At 37.0% G+C, this 13936-nt stretch overlaps 1 pseudogene; it reads left to right on the plus strand.

Moving 5' to 3' along the window:
• The first annotated feature begins 7969 nt into the window (after positions 1-7969).
• Positions 7970-11737, plus strand: LOC131346668 (macrophage mannose receptor 1-like; annotated as a pseudogene).
• The last annotated feature ends 2199 nt before the right edge of the window (positions 11738-13936 follow it).

Raw genomic sequence — 13936 nt, forward strand, 5'->3', positions numbered from 1 at the left:
TTCTACATTCCTCCACCTGGTCATATCACTTACACCATCTAGAGGAGGTCCCAAGGGGCCCTGGAAGGCTGGGCTGACAGCCCCAAAGTGTCATCTGAGGCTGAACAAGGCACAGTACCTTACCAGGGGTACAGCATCAGCCGAGGCCTGCTCATGCTACAAAAGAAGAAGGTAGAGGCCTTCGGCGAGTACCCCCCTTTCGACCACCAAAAAGCAGGTGCCTGGTGCTGCCTGGGTATTATCACCACTCTGAGCCAAAAGTTTCCTCTATAGCCACCCTCCTCACAGATCTCAATAGGGAGGGCCATCCAGACCAGATGCAGTGGACCAGTACAATGGAGCGGGCATTCCTGCAATTGAAAGACGCCTTTACCAGGTTACTGGTCCTGCGGAACTCCAATTTCAGCCTTCTCTTCTTAGTGTCCACGGACCCATCAGAGATGGGGCACTTTTCAGCACCACTTTTCTCACTTTTCAGTACCACTTTTCTCACTCCTCACATCAGCACGATAGCAAAAGACTCACAAACTTCATTTGCTCTATACATATATATATAGGTTAGTCAGTCAAGCTTTTAAAAACTGGAATCTTAAATAGTAGTACTAATTAAGGAGAAACAGGAAAGAAGTGCATGAAAGAAGTGAATGTATGGAAAGATCATGTGACGTGCACGGGCTGATGGGTAGTGTAATTCTGCACCATACAACGTCACCATGACAAAAAGATTGAACCAATGATGCTGCATCATGTTATTTCAACTGTCTCGGACCAGCTGTGGATTTTATGCAAATGTATTTTTACAAAGCCTTCATGAACACACACACACACACACATCTACAGTATCTCACAAAAGTGAGTAAATATTTTATTATATCTTTTCATGTGACAACACTGAAGAAATGACCCTCTGCTACAATGTACAGTAGTGAGTGTACAGCCTGTACAACAGTGTAAATTTGCTGTCCCCTCAAAATATCTCAACACAGCCATTAATGTCTAAACTGTTGGCAACAAAAGTGAGTACACCCCAGGGCCATATCTAGGATTTGAAAACATCAGGAGCTGAGCCCGAAACATCAGGGGCTAATTAGGAAGAGGGGGTAAGCAAGAATAACACGTTTTGTAAGGGCACTTTTATGTAATATTGTTTAATAATAAACACAAATTAACACAAACAGTATGCAACTTTAAAAAATGTCATTATTTCATTCAATCTTTTTTTCTGACTCCTCCCATCATTTCAGAGTCTTGCTACTAAAAAAGGAGTTCATTAAAGTCATTACATTTTCTCTCACACAGGTGTACCATGTAATATTATCTCTTTTACAGCTTGTGTGTGAAGCTACGGAAGCCCAGAGAGGCCATGTGACATTATTTTTTTTGCTTTTGTTTTCTCGTGATCACGACTTAATTATATTCGGACATCGGAAATTTCTGACTGAAATGTGGTACTTGTTACTTAACTGACTACGTTCCCCAGTTATTCTAATTTCTTCTTAAATATACATATGGCATGCGGCATTGCAAACAGCATTTGTTTATTTATAAATAAAAATTGAATTAATTGATAGTATTAATTATGTATCTTGTGAATAATTTGCTATCATTAATTTATTAAAAAGAAAAAAAAATTCTTCAATAGCTTCTAGGTCATGTGACCCTGTGACCAAAATCTAGTACTAAAATGATCTACGTGAACACCTCCACAGGGTACACCTCTTTGTATCCCAAAAAATCTCTTTTTTATTTTTATTTTAATTTTTATTTAAAAAAACACAATTTCTTCAATAGCTTCTAGGTCATGTGACCCTGTGACCCCAAACTAGTACTAAAATAATCTAATTGGGTGCCTCCACAAGGTACACCTCTTTGTATCCCAAAGAATCTCTTCTTTTATTTTTATTTTAATTTTTATTTTTAAAAAAACACTATTTCTTTAATAGCTTCTATGTCATGTGACCCTGTGACCCAAAACTAGTACTAAAATAATCTACTTGGACACCCCCACAAGGTACACCTCTTCTTAGCCCAAAAAATGTCTTCACTGATTTTTATTCATTTGTTTATTTTCTTCATTTGTTTAACTCCTTTCTTATATAAATAAACAAGTCATTTTTATCATGATTACACGCCATTTTTTATTGTTATTACACAATAGTCTTCTTAAACACACAAGCAGCATTTCCATATTTTTTCTCTGGCTGTTTGAAGCTGCAAAGTGCCACATTGGACCTGTTGAGATAATTTAAAATATTTCATATATATATATATATATATATATATATATATATATATATATATATATATATATATATATATATGAAATAAAAAAAAATGTATATAAAAAATATATATATATATAATATATATATATATATATATATATATATATATATATATATATATATATATATATAATATTTATATATATAATATAAAAAATGTATGTGAAAATTACAGTAAAATACTGTGAAATAGCAACAGTAAAAGACTGTAAAGTCAAAAATAGTATATCACCGTAGTACATACATCAAATTACCGTAAATAAAGAACCAGTATGTACTTCCATTTTTACTGTCCTAATATGTAAAAAATACATATTGTTACTGTGGAATTAGAAAATTTTGGTAAAATTAACGGTAAAATGCCATAACTTCATAAACATGTAATTAGTACAGTATGTGGTACAAGTTCTACCAGGTGAGGCACTTGATTAGCCATTTATTTATTTAATATAGCCATTTGATTGTAGTTTACATCGAGATGCTTGAGATGATTTTACTTTCAATTAAGGCAATATATTTCTTACTGTCTTTGTTGCTGTCATCTGCCAGCAGTTGGTCTTGAAATGGACCTCATCAGTCTCTTTCCTGTTCTACAAATCCCCCCTTTTGATCAGATGCTGGTCTTGTCCAGGATAAATATTGGTAAGTGGTTGTACATTTGACTGGTTACTGGTCAGTGTTGTAGTAAATTTGATTATTAATTGCTTCAGTGGAGGCAACTGTGTTTAGACTTCATGTCAACAGACAAAATAAATGCTAATGATGACTTGTATGAAATGTTTCTGAAATGAGAACTTTCTCCCTGAGACCATCAGTTATAAAAAATAACCTGCAAAACCATATTAATTATTTTATTAATTAATAAATATTGCCTTCATTAATGTATAATGCATTGGAGCAAATTTGAACATATTTGAACCACTTATTGGACAACTAGAAGGCTGTTTATCTTTCTGTGTAGGCATCATGCTTAAACACTGCATCAATCTAACATGTGCTTTGTGTATGTTTTCTGGCTGCAGAGGGGATCATATCAGCCCACAGTGGACAACATGCAAGTCCTCAAGCTGAACTAGTGACAGTACATGCTGTAGCTTCCAGTTTCTCGAACATCATGTCCAAGTCTATCCCATGTCTTCACACAAGTCTGGACTCAGTGACTTATTCCTCTTGTTCAACCAGGGAAAGTAAGCAATGATACATAATGTTGGTTTATTTCACCATGGATTATCCAATGATATGGACATGTGCTGTTTTTTCAAGATTTCATTACTAATTTGTGAGTACTGGACAAGGTATTTGATCAATTCAAACTGTTAACACTGAATATATACATGTTTTCTTGCTTTAGTCTGACAATGATATTTTTGTGCCTTGATTTACAATGGACCTTATTCATTTAGTAATTAATCATGAGTTGTTGACAGTAAAATCTAGGCAAACCAACTGTAATGCATTATGTGTTGTACTGTATTTTTTACGGTAAAATTCTGGCAACCACAGCTGCCAGTAATTTACCGTAAATTTGAACTTTACAATAAAATACTGTAATATGATATACAGCTGTTGTGGTTTTTATCTGAGAGACTGTAATTAGGTTTACAGTATATTTGTTATTTTACAGTAGTTTACCGTAAACAGGTTTACATTCTGTCTGCTTTTTTAACAGTAATTTGTTGTAAACAATCAACAGTTTTCAACTGTGAAATTTACAGTTGCTAATAAAGCATACTGTGAAGTGGTGAACAGTGTCACCGTACAATTTATGGTAAAATTCTGGCAACCACAGCTGCCAGTATTTTACCGTAAAATATACAGATTTTTTTTAAAGTGTATATATACACACTATATTGCCAAAAGTATTCGCTCACCCATCCAAATAATCAGAATCAGGTGTTCCAATCACTTCCATGGCCACAGGTGTATAAAATCAAGCACCTAGGCATGCAGACTGTTTTTACAAACATTTGTGAAAGAATGGGTCGCTCTCAGGAGCTCAGTGAATTCCAGCGTGGAACTGTGATAGGATGCCACCTGTGCAACAAATCCAGTTGTGAAATTTCCTCGCTCCTAAATATTCCACAGTCAACTGTCAGCTGTATTATAAGAACGTGGAAGTGTTTGGGAACGACAGCAACTCAGCCACGAAGTGGTAGGCCACGTAAACTGACGGAGCGGGGTCAGCGGATGCTGAGGCGCATAGTGTGAAGAGGTCGCCAACTTTCTGCAGAGTCAATCGCTACAGACCTCCAAACTTCATGTGGCCTTCAGATTAGCTCAAGAACAGTGCGCAGAGAGCTTCATGGAATGGGTTTCCATGGCCGAACAGCTGCATCCAAGCCATACATCACCAAGTGCAATGCAAAGCGTCGGATGCAGTGGTGTAAAGCACGCCGCCACTGGACTCTAGAGCAGTGGAGACACGTTCTCTGGAGTGACGAAAAGAGTTGAAGCTGTTATAGCTGCAAAGGGTGGACCGACGTCATATTGAACCCTATGGATTAGGAATGGGATGTCACTTAAGTTCATATGCGAGTCAAGGCAGGTGAGCGAATACTTTTGGCAATATAGTGTATATATATATATATATATATATATAATTCACATGATACATAATTAATACTATCAATTAATTCAATTTTTATTTATAAATATACAAATGCTGTTTGCAGTGCCGCATGCCATATGTATATTTAAGAAGAAATTAGAATAACTGGGGAACGTAGTCAGTTAAGTAACAAGTACCACATTTCAGTCGTACAGAAATTTGTCAACGGTCCCTAAACTACCGCTTCCGAATGTCTGTCTAATGTCTGAATATCAAACTAACTTCACCGCGGTTCTGATTATGTTGTGATCACGAGAAAACAACTTTTGTTATCTCGACATCATGAGAAAATGAAGTCGTGATCATGAGAAAACAAGAGCAAAAAAAATAATATCACATGGCCTCTCTGGGCTTCTGTACGAAGCTGTGCCGTGCAGATCCTTTATTATTACTATTATTTTACAATAATCTATATTATACGTGCACATTGTTTCATTCCTGATTTATGCTGGCACTACAGTATGAATTATTCATTATTTTTTATTTTTTACAGCTTCTCTTCTCTTCTGGTTCTCTCATCTCTTATTCTCTCATCTCTCTTGCTGCTTGTATCTTGTCTATTTCATGCTCTTGGTGACTTTTCTATACTATTTCTTTGAGTGTGGGATCATCAGAGAGTATCTCTGAGAATTGAGCAAAATGGTCAATTACCATACTAGTATTTATAGAGCTGAGAATTCCTTTATCAATAGACAGAACAGCTGAGTGATGGAGTCTGTTCTGATCCATTTTTCACCTAAGTCATGTCTGTATTTTAACTTAAATACTGCATTAGTTGAGTAATAGAAAGTCATGATGTTCAGACTGTAATGTCCTAGCGCTTTAACAGTTTATATTTTATTTAGATCTATCTTTAGGCTTATTTAATTTAAGGCTTTTGTACATCTTGGGTATGGAATAATAATCAATAGGGTCCTATATGTCTGGCTTTTTGACACAACATACATTTGTTATCCTACTTTTATCAACTGTGTTAACATTAAATATTAGAAGTTAGACTTTTATCTGAGTAATAAGTTGTTGTGTTTTCTGACATTTTTATTGCTGTCCCACTCAAGGGCTGTAAGGTATTTTAGTCACGTGGTGTGAAAGCGGCGCTGTGCAGACCAACGGGTGTATGACATTAAAGTATCGCGAGAGCGGTTCTAGAGCATATTCCAGCGCACAATCTTGCGATATTTTGGCACGAGCGTGTGTGTGTGTGACATCTCTCTCCGCACATGCGGAGAGTCAGTCAAAAATCGTGTACAGTAAACGGCCACAGTGCTCAACTCTGATCAACATTTCATTAATTCCTATACACTCCGGTGGGTTTTTTTTTTACCTAAAACAGAAAAAATGTTTTGGATGAATAAAGTATCTATCTATCTATCTATCTATCTATCTATCTATCTATCTATCTATCTATCTATCTATCTATCTAAAATGCGGGATAAAACATTTGGGGCTAGATTAAAATCATCCGGGGCTCGAGCCCCGAATGATTGGCCCTAGCGACGCCCCTGGTACACCTCTAAGTGGAAATGTCCAGATTGGGCCCAAATGTCAATATTTTGTGTGGCCACCATTATTTTCCAGCACTGCCTTAACCCTCTTGGGCATGGAGTTCACCAGAGCTTCACAGGTTGCCGCTAGAGTCCTCTTCCACTCCTCCATGATGACATCACAGAGCTGGTGGATGTTAGAGACCTTGTGCTCCCCCACCTTCCGTTTGATGATGCCCCACAGATGCTCAATAGGGTTTAGGTCTGGAGACATGCTTGGCCAGTCCATCACCTTTACCCTCAGCTTCTTTAGCAAGGCAGTGGTCCTCTTGGAGGTGTGTTTAGGGTCATTATCATGTTGGAATACTGCCATGCAGCCCAGTCTCCAAAGGGAGGGGATCATGCTCTGCTTCAGTATGTCACAGTACATGTTGCCATGCAGACCAATTTGATGCAGTGTGCAGCGTATGGTCTGAGCACTGACAGGCTGACCCCCCACCCCTTCAACCTCTGCAGCAATGCTGGCAGCACTCATACGTCTAGTTCCCAAAAACAACCTCCAGATATGACGCTGAGCAGGTGCACTCAACTTCTTTGGTGGACCATGGCGAGGCCTGTTCTGAGTGGAACCTGTCCTGTAAAACCGCTGTATGGTCTTGTCCACCATGCTGCAGCTCAGTTTCAGGGTCTTGGCAATCTTCTTATAGCCTAGGCCATCTTTATGTAGAGCAACAATTCTTTTTTTCAGATCCTCAGAGAGTTCTTTGCCATGAGGTGCCATGTTGGACTTCCAGTGACCAGTATGAGAGAGTGTGAGAGCGATAACACCAAATTTAACACACCTGCTCCCCATTCACACCTGAGACCTTGTAACACTAACGAGTCACATGACACCGGAAAGGGTAAATGGCTAATTGGGCCCAATTTGGACATTTCCACTTAGGGGTGTAGTCACTTTTGTTACCAACAGTTTAGACATTAATGGCTGTGTGTTGAGTTATTTTGAGGGGACAGCAAATTTATACTGTTATACAGGCTGTACACTCACTACTTTACACTGTAGCAGAGTGTCATTTCTTCAGTGTTATTCTTCAAGATATAATAAAATATTTACAAAAATGTGATGGGTGTACTCACTTTTGTGAGATACTGTAGCTGCACCTCATACAAATAACAAGAAACACAATGAACTTCCTGTTGCTAAGTTTGAAAATGGTCAGTTCCTTGTAAAGCCACAGGTCTGAACCTATGACGAAAATGATCCTGAGATAACATCTTATTCAAGTCCAGTGTGAAAAAGAGCTGAGAGGAAATATAGGAGATGGAGCATATAACACACTGGCAGTGTGTAATCATTAGAATCATCATTCTGCTAAAATCACTTTGATAAGGTTCAATGGACAAATAATTGTTCAAGACTTAGCACAGATTAAAATTTTTTAGTTTGTTATTAAAGGTCTCTATCCTCATGCAAAGTAATTGATGCTTCCTGTTCACCGGCAGCTCGGGTGATGTTCCTGATAGGAAAATAAAGCTTTGATGGCAAAGTGATGGGAGGGGTTGATGAAAGAGGACAGGGATATAATGTGATCTCTGTCCAGTTCAGGGGCAGAAGTCAAAACACACAACCTGGGAGCTTTTATACTATTCGCTGCAGCAGTAAAGTCCATGAGAAACATTCCAGGTATGAATATTCTACCTGTTTAGATGTTTGTAGTTGAGTTTATTATATACTTTTAGTACTTTTCATAGTAATAATTACAGAAGTGCATTATAACACAGCGAATAAATTATATATAACAGAGAGAATTTTACCAAAATGTCAGATTATTTCAGTTGCCTTGCTTTTGTCAAGTAAGCTTGTGTGTGTGTGTGTGTGTGTGTGTGTGTGTGTGTGTGTGTGTGTGTGAGAAACTCATACCTGTATGTTTTCTCTGGATCCAAGCCAAATTTTATTCACATTTTCTCTATTCTGAAATTTTTATTGTCATAAATGAAGGCATTTGTTGGGACGTACTGTAGGTGTAGCAGAAAGGTGTAACATGGGGCGCCACATTCCATATTCACAGTCGGAGAGACTTTGAAGTTTGTGGTCTATTGTTTATCTCTAGACAAGGAGTTGAATTAACTCTAGACCAGGGCTTGACAGATTTCTTCCTTGTGATCACTACATTATCCTGATATCTGAACATTTGACTATGTGACTGCATGTGTTTTGGACTGCTGATATTCAGAATAAAATTCTTCAGTCTTTAAATTAAAATTTTCAATTTATTTATTTACAGACATGAGTCATGAATGTGGTTTTGTTATCCTCTTCTTCTCAGGTCAGTGTTGTGTGCACTATAAGTTTTGTTTATTAGAGAATCATTATGGATAATTGAATTTCTGTTTCATGTTTTTGTAAAAAGCTTTAAAAGCACAAGTAAAGGTCCTGTGTTTGATCTGTCACTTGATCCAATGAAATAAGCGATTATGATTTATTTTTTGTTGTTCATTTATAAGAATTTGACTGAATGTTTTAAAAAAAAATTGTTTGTTTGTAATTTTGTGGTATAGCATCAATAATATTTTTCTTTTTACATTATAATGTTTCCCACAGTGGTATGTGGTATAGGAGCATATATTCCTCATCGCTACCACTTTGTGAATGAGAATAAAACCTGGAGTGAAGCTCAGACTTACTGCAGAGTGAAATACACTGATCTGGCAACCATCAACAACATGGGAGAGATGAAGAAGCTGAATCACACACTGATGAAGGAAAATGCAAAGAAAGCTTGGATTGGTCTACAGAGAGAGGGACCTGGGAAATGGCAGTGGTCTCTGGCAGACCAAACTTTCTACAGAGACGGAGACACTTACAGAAACTGGGATAGTGGACAGCCAGACAACTATGAGGGGAAAGAGAACTGTGTGGAGCTTTATCTGAACAGTAAATTTTGGAATGATAACAAGTGTGAGACACTGCATCCTTTTGTATGTTATAAAGGTAAGAGATGTTAATAATAAAAAAAGGTTATATAATGAAAACTCTTTTAGTTTTGTATTTTTTCAGTATTGTGTTATTTTTAACTTAAGAACATAAAAAAATAAAAAAACAAAAAACATTTAAAAAAAACCTTAATAATGTTACAGTAATGCAAAATGTCTGAAGGATCAAATTATATTTATTTTCTTTGACATGTTGTGTTGAAGTTCTTTTGATAGCAGAAAAGGCTGAAATTTTATTTAGCAATTCATGATAAGAATTGAATGTTTCTTTTTTCCAGAAAAGAACACAAACACTAATAAATATGTAGTGATAAATGAGGCAAAGAGCTGGTATGATGCTCAGATCTACTGCAGGGAGAACTACACTGACCTGGTCAGTGTGAGGAACCAAACTGAGAATGAGGAGATCTGGGGATTGATTAAAAGTTCAGTGCCCACATATTCAAGTGTTTGGATTGGTCTGTTTAATGACTCCTGGAAGTGGTCAGATCAGAGTAACTCCTCATTCAGATACTGGAGCTCTGACAAACCCAGTGGAGGTTTGAACTGTTCTGCAGTGTCTGAGTCTGAGAAACGTTACTGGAGTGATGTGGACTGCACAGAAAAACTCCTGTTCATCTGCCATGAGTGTGAGTTACATTACACTCAACATCTCTGTTTATTTCTAAGTACACAGGATTACTCAATATTTTTTTTGTTGTCTTTTTGTGTTCTTTTGAAAGAACATCCCTGTGATGTTTAACACTGACCTCAGAATTTCACTCTGTATACATTATAGACTGTGATAAACTGTAAAGATTCTGGAATGCATATAACATTTTTTCCCTTGTATATTCAGATAAGCTGATCCTAATTAATGAGAATCTGACCTGGAAAGAAGCTCTGAGATACTGCAGGAACCATCATCATGACCTGGTCTCAGTGCGCACTGAGGAGATGCAGCTCTGGGTGAAGGAAGTGGCTCACAATGCCTCCACTGAACACGTGTGGCTCGGCCTGCGTCACACCTGTGCTCTGGGTTTCTGGTACTGGGTGAATGGAGAGATGATCTGCTACCAGGACTGGGAACAACGGAACAGGGTTCAGAAACTGCAGCCATGAGGAGAGATCAGGAGCAGTGCAGTCTGGAGGAGAGCAGAAGTGGATCAGCCTGCCTCAGAGCGAAAAACTCAACTTCATCTGCTCTACCTATGAAGATCAGTGAAAACCATCAGTGAATCCACATCTTTTTTTTGGTAATATAGGGTTCGAATTAATCTAGTCTCTTTATCCAAATGTTTGGTCTTATATGTAAACTGTGTGGTACACATACTCCTATCTTATTTCCCCATGAATGATGCTATTCATGCAGATGATGATGATGTCTATAATAATGTTGGGTTTTTAGGGGAATTAAGGTGAAGGCATTTACTTGTATTGCACTTCAGTGTGTTTGATTTACAACTCAACTGTTATTTTGTTAATTAAAGTGTAGCAGCTATCTAATATTTCAGCATAAATCAGCTTCTATGAGTAAATATCATCATAAATACAGGATGTTTGTAATTCATTTAATAAATGTTTTAATTATTTTATTTTATTTTAATTTTATTTTGTAGTTATTCAATATTATGTATAATTGTCTGTATAGTCCTGTATAAATTTGCAGTAAATACTACACAGTCAGGACTAAGGACAAGAAAATAATAATAGTAGTAGGATGTGAAAATAAAATTAAGTTAAATTATTTCATCTTGTTAAGATTTCTAACTGTTTCTTATGCCCTCCAACACCAAATGGCATCTCAGGCTGTAGAATCAGCCATCATATTTGGAGAGCGGAAAGGTTTTTGACCTTGGAGGTGCTTGTTTTCTTCTAGCACCAATCATAAAGCCTTGATAAGTTGAAACAGCCAATCAGACACACTGTCTTCAATTCCAGTAACAGAAAATGAACCACATACAGACACTGTGAGTTTAGTTCATAATTCATATTCACTTCCCGGTTCACCAAAGATGAAAGAATGCATTCCGATCTATGTAACACAAATAACTCTTCTTCAGAGCTTTATTTTAAAGACCGTTGAACAGAATGAAGCATTTATATCAGAATCTGTTCAACACCAGTATTTCAGCGGCAGGTACATAAAGATTAAACCAAAGAATCTGCACCCTGTTATTTCATCAGACTCTGTCCACCTGTGGATTTTATGCAAATACATGGGTAAAAAGCCTCCTGTCCCTAAACACCATCTGTTCTCTCTCACACACAGCTAGCTGTACATTATTCAAATAACCTCCTAACATAGCCCAAATTGCGAAACACAGTGAACTTCCTGGTGCTAAGTTTGAAAATGTAAAAAAAATAAATAAAAGAAAAATACCTTGGAAACATGCAGTCACATGACTGATCCTGAGATAATATCTGGTATGTAAAAGAGCTGAGTGGAAATATAGAAGACTATGTTTTGTACACACACATAATATGGATTATATGCTTTTAAAAGGCTTGTAGCACAGTACATATTGAATTTTAATGTAATTTCTATGTCTAACTTACAATCTACATTTCAAATAGGATTTTAACCTGTAACATTTTACTTTTTACACACTCACACACACAATTTGAAAATGATACACTTGTCCAGTCTTGATTTATGCTGTGTCTTCTCTCTAGTGGATTTTTAGGGTAACTCTTGTAATAGATAGCCGAGAGTCAACAACTGCCTGTCATCCAGTGTACAGCTTATCAACATGTTTTGAGGTGTGTAAGTGTGTGTATTCTGGACCTAGTAGGTATGATAATATATACAAACAGAGTAAATAAATAAATGAACAATTTATCATGAACCTAAATCTGTTGTTTTCAACATTACGTATAAAATTTCTATCCAGACACTGAATCTGTTTCAGCTCATCTTTTAGTGGATGCTGAGTCTTAGAGGTTGTGTAATTAATCCAGTTATGGATTATGTGTTTTTTACTTGCACACTTAGTTCATATCACACAGATCCTGTATATTTCCTGGTTCTCCATACCTCAAAGAGAGCATTCTAGTGCCATACATCTTCTAGGCGGAATTCCAAACTCTTGCCTTTAAGGAGTTACAAGGAGCCTAATGACAAGCAAATGAGATTGAAGATTAAAGCGGAGACCTAATGTTCAAATGAACCGCCTTTTTTCTAGCACATTTGAAACACAGCGGGAGCCTGATTAGATCTGACACAGGGAAGTGGGTAAGTCTGTGGGGTTGAATGAAATCTTCACAGCAGTTCAGTCACGCTGTGGAGAGAGGATGACAGCTAAATTAAAAACCGCTGACAGTCAGGAAACACTATAACGGATAAGTTAGCATGGAATTGTATGAAATTGGACAGAATTGACCGCGACAAAGAGCTTGACTGTAATTAATAGATGAAATCAATTAGCACCATTGTTACTAGCATGAAGGAGTGAAAATTGAGTTAAGCTGAATCCCTGACTGTCTGTAACAGAAGACTTGCCATTTCACTAAGCTTCAATTGCTAAGAAAAATGTGGTAGGAATCAAGGACACATCAACAGAGACTTCAGAGTTCAGTTGGTTTGATTAAGACATTACCCAAAATGCTGCATGACTACCTACTGATAGCGGTGCGGTGCGGCCTTCGCCAATCTTCGACCTTTCATCTGTTCAGCCTTCTCACTTTGTCACCTGTACAATCTGCTAAAGCAGATTTGTGCTAAAGATTAAAGCCTTTTCTATCATGAAAATTATTGCAGTTCTACATTTCACTGGCTTGTTGATTGAAGAATCATTTCTTTCCCTACTTTAAGACTGGGTTAAATGTAAACGTGTCATTCTGAGGCCAGAATGCACTGAAACACAAACGCCTTGATTAACTCTGTCAGGTGAGAAGATATCTCACGTGATTTTCCCTCTCAATTTCCCCAAACTCTCAGCCACATTACAAAGCTCAGAACATGACCTGGCTCATCTGTGCATTATTAAGGCCTCCATAACCAAGTGTCCTCCAAGTGAACAAGACCCAGAGACTGAGACTGAAGCCACTTTTCGGCTCTTGGGTGAAATTGTGTTTTCGGCTCGTTGCATGTGTTTCCTCGGGCCAGTGTTTGCCAGTGCGTAATTTATGAGCCTCTTCACAATGTTTCCCTCTGTGGATTTTTAATATTGCTCAATGCTGGAGGGTTTTGGACTAATAAATCAGAAAGGAGGGGGAAACATGCTTTTAAGAGTTTATCATATAATGTCATTTGCTCTGTTTAGACTGCTGGAAGGATCTCGGGTCTGATCTCTGAGGAATTTAAAAGCAGCAAAATAATAAAGCTAGGGATGGTAAACCAATGTTGAAACACAGAAAGCTTCAAAAATTATAAATGTTTAGACATAAATATACAGGTATATATACACATACATACATACATACACACACACACACATATATATATATATATATATATATATATATATATATAATATATATATATATATATATATATATATATATATACACACACACACTACCAGTCAAAAGTTTGGACACACCCTTTAATTCAATGTTTTTTGTATTTTTTTTTTTAATGTATT

The sequence above is a fragment of the Hemibagrus wyckioides genome, linkage group LG26 (genome assembly GCF_019097595.1).
Source record: "Hemibagrus wyckioides isolate EC202008001 linkage group LG26, SWU_Hwy_1.0, whole genome shotgun sequence".
NCBI classification, from domain to species: Eukaryota; Metazoa; Chordata; class Actinopteri; order Siluriformes; family Bagridae; genus Hemibagrus; species Hemibagrus wyckioides.